At 40.0% G+C, this 4155-nt stretch overlaps 1 non-coding gene across 1 annotated transcript; it reads right to left on the reverse strand.

Annotated features, from left to right (window-relative positions):
* Positions 1-207: 207 nt before the first annotated feature.
* Positions 208-281, reverse strand: TRNAT-CGU. The gene has a single exon. It is a non-coding gene; the product is annotated as a tRNA-Thr (tRNA).
* Positions 282-4155: the final 3874 nt, after the last annotated feature.

Here is a 4155-nt window from a genome sequence, read left to right on the forward strand (position 1 = left end):
CATTATTCTTTGACAGTGCTTTGCATTTGCGTTGTCTTCCTCCTAAGAATTTACTTTTTAATAGTAAGGAATCTGAGCAGGATGCAGTTAAACAACTTGGAATTTATCCAATTGTGTTCTACTGCTGTTTGACAATTAGTGGGAAGACGCAGTTCCTCATCAAGAAAATAGTTTTCAGAAACAGCTGATTTTCTCGGGAAAAACATCAGGCCCCACTGGGAGTCGAACCCAGGATCTCCTGTTTACGAGACAGGCGCTTTAAGCAGCTAAGCCATAGAGCCACGCGGAAGCGCTATTTAAAGTGAATCTATCTCATTTTACTTTGACAAAAATGAGTTTATTGAGTGTTAACTGCTGTCTTCAAAAAATATGCCAACTCGAGAGATACTTCATTTCCTCAGTCTCTTTTGAAGACATACGAATACACAGGGAAACGTATTCGCCAGTTTACAGTGTCAAGAGATTTTTCTATTAATCCAAGAAAGAGCATTACAGAAAGCTATACAATACGTGAAGACCATTAAAAGGAATATATCTATACATAATTTTTAAAAACCTTCGAATCTTGAAAGTCACTCACTTAGGGTACGTGAAGCTGCCAAATTTGTCAGAGGAGGAATAGGCATCTCTCGCATGGAGCCGTGGGACTCGGCGTTAAGGCACTCTTCAGCTACAGGTGTCAGCCCGTTTAGCTCCTCTTCAGGTCTTGTGATGTCATTCTCAAGAGGACAGTAAAGTTCTGTGTCATGTGGGGCCTCTCAGGAGGGGTGCGGAGGTGGGGGTGGGGGGCGCTGGCGGCAGGACTCTCTGCAGCTTTGCCCTGAAGGAATTTGGTCGACACTTTAAGACTGACCAAGAAAAGGTCATTTGGCCCAGTTTTCTCCCACCCTTTGTTTACTTCTGCTCCTCCTGGGCTTGTTTTCTGTTTGTTTGTTTTTTCGGTTTTTTCTCTTTCTTTTTTTTTTTTTTCCCCCCTCAGTCAGTCCTGAAAATCACCTCCCAGGGGAGATAACGCGTTCTCCTCTGTAACCCGTCCTTGCACTCCCCGGGTGGTCCCGGTTCTCATCCCTCCGGGGATCTGCAAGGAGCCCCGCCCACGGGCTTTGAACCGATTGCTGCTCAGCGTCCAGGAGCAGGCCCCGCATAGGGCCGGGGAAGGGCCGTGGAAATTCAGGTGCTTCTGCGGGGCCCAAGGCCCCCAAGGCAGGCGGGGACTGAGACGACTGAGGAGTGAGGGACAAGGAGGCTGGGACTGGGGAGGGGAGACCCGAGATCTGCCCAGAATGCTTTCGTGGGTTTGGAGAGCGCAGGACACAGTCTCTTCCGGCCCTGTAGGATGCGAAGACACGCTTCAAATGCAAACGGATTCCCGTCCTGAACTTTGGGAATTAAGGCCCTGAACGCAGTCAGCAAAAAGGAGATCTGTCTGTACAGACGTTTCTTTCCACGTCTCTCATAGTAAGGGCTTTATTAAAAAGCAGAGACTCGAATCCTAGGTGGGTAGATGGGAGGCTGGCACTGGGGAGGGGACGTCCTCTGTTTTCTGGTTGTGCACATTAAAAATGACTCTCCGCCACCTACTCCTAAACGCAGTCGGCAAAAATGAGACGTCAACTAAGCGCTGTCTCAGCCCCAGACCCAGGTCGGCCATGGGGATTTTCAAGGGTTTTCTCAATGACTGATTTTTCTAGAAGCTAATGGATTTTATTCTCCCAGATCTAAAGGCTAAGGCTACCCCCGCTTCACACCCGGATAACATAAAAGACAGCGATGGGACCGAAACTCGGGTCTCCTGGGTCCTGGTTGGCTGGAGAGAGGGGCAGTGAACTCCCCGAAAATAATTCTGTCTTTTCTCAGTATCTGGGAGGACTCATTACAGGGTAGATAATCAGGATGGATGTTTGGCAAGTGAGAATCTTTGAGATCTGTGCACACAGTTTTAACTCTACTTTCGCCAGTGTGGAGGACATGAAATTCCCGATGAGTGTATGTTAAAAGGGAATACAGAAGGCAATATACACAACGTTCTAAAAGAATTGCTTTTCATGGAGGCAAAGTGGCTAAGCAGTCCAAAGCGCTGGATGAAAGCTCTGATCTCTTGGGGTATGGAGATTCTAGCCTGTTTAGCCACAGAAGTCATGAAACCACTATGTGATACTTTTTAAATAATGAGTTTTGATACTTAAAACAAAATAGAATTATTGGAGTGAATTTTGTTTGTTTCTGTTGAATTCATTATTCTTACACACACCAGCCAGATTCTACTTACTAATATTTTATTTGATATGTTGACCTTTAGATGTATGAATTGGATTGTTCTCATTTGATATGTTTTGTTTTTATTTTGGGTTCTATTTATGTCTGGTTTTGGTAACCTTAATGAATGGATTCGGCAGTTATCCCTTTTTTATGTCCTGAAACTATTCAACCCACAAGAATTACCTGATCCTTGACAATTTGACAGCACTTGCCTAAGAGAATGAGGACCTTTCATGGGGCTTAGAAATGGAAAGACTTTTGACAGCCTCTTCATCTATTTCTGTGGTTCTTATTCTATGAGGATGTGTCACTTGAGTATGTCATAGAGTGTCTCTGATTCTCAGTTTCTTATTTGTTGAGGGATAATGATACTGAAGATTAAATGACTTATTGCTTATAACATTCTAGTATGATGCCGGGGCCATTCAAGCTTTCAATCAATGTTATTCATTATTGTCACATCAATATTGGTAATTTATGTTGTCCTAAATCCTATCTCCTTCACTATGCTTAGATTATCAGGGATTGTCAGACACAGAGATATAAAGTTGTAATTAATATTTGCTTTTCCCTTAAGACACCTATCTCTTCTCTATTTATAAATGTCTCCTCTCTCATCACTAATTTTGAATTCTAATTTTATATTTTCCCTTGATTAGACATGCCACAGATTTGTATTTCAGTTTTATTTACAAAAATACTTTCTTAGCTCTCCTAGCATGTAAACAGATTTTCCCTGTTAATTCCTTTCTTCTGCTTTCATTTGGTGTGTTTTGTTGGTCTTTTATTTGTTTCTGAAGTGAAATACTCACCAGTATTTCAGTCATTTAAAATCTTTCTAATTTACTTAAAAGATACACTTAAGTTACAAATGTTCTCTTCTGACCTGCTTTTGTAGCATTCCGCAGGTAATGAAATATGTTGTCTTATTGACATTCTGTTCTACCTAGCCTGTAATTTTAGTTTTGATTTTCTCTTTGAGCCAAGGTATTTTAGAAGCATTTGACATTTTTAAAGTATAACATTTTATACTTTTCTGATTATATTTTGATGCTGATTTCCATCTTTATTTTCTAGTACAGTATGAATTTTCTAAATTAAAAAATATTTTGATATTTTCTTACTGGACTATTGTATAGTCAATTCATGAATTTCTTGGGCAGTTTAAAATTGGGCAGTTAAAAATTCGCTATAAAGAATGTTTTGATATCTATCAGGTCAATGTTTTATTCTTATTTGTCTCTTATAATATTACTTATTTCTTTGTCCACTGATATTTCTTGAACTGAGCGCAATAAATTGAAGTCAATTACTAAATTGTGTCTGCCTTTCTACTTGTGTCTCCGCTGAATTTCTGCTGAATGAAAGTTGCTGCTTTATTTTGAAGATGAATATCAAAAAAACAAAAATCTTTAACTCCACTTAAACTGTAATTTTTAGCATTTTGCAGTACCCTTCTTTGTTTTTGTTAATAAGTGTTGTCCGAAATCCCACTTCACATGATTTTAAGTCCTTGAGTTCTTTCTTTTTGTGAGTTTGCCTGATATTTTTGTCTCTTCTTTGTTTTCAAACTTCCGGATTTTTTCCAAGCCTGTGTGTAAGGCAAGCTGTGGGGAGGCTATGTGACAAGGTATATGCAGGGAACAAAGAGCTCAGAAAGACTAGTTTTTTATTTTCACAGCATTTTAAAACCCTAATTAAGAAATACTTAATCTTCCACTGGTTTATGTGGTCATAGTGAGCATTGTAATTGAATATCGAATATATCAAATGTGTAGCTCTGTAGAAAAATTGTGGGAAAGGAATCTCTGATTCTAGCCAAGAACTTCCCAGGGGCTTGAGTAAAATATGTTCCCAACCTGAAAATCTAGAGCAAGTGGAAGATTCAACCTTTTA

The sequence above is a fragment of the Rhinopithecus roxellana genome, chromosome 4 (assembly GCF_007565055.1).
Source record: "Rhinopithecus roxellana isolate Shanxi Qingling chromosome 4, ASM756505v1, whole genome shotgun sequence".
Classification (NCBI taxonomy): domain Eukaryota; kingdom Metazoa; phylum Chordata; class Mammalia; order Primates; family Cercopithecidae; genus Rhinopithecus; species Rhinopithecus roxellana.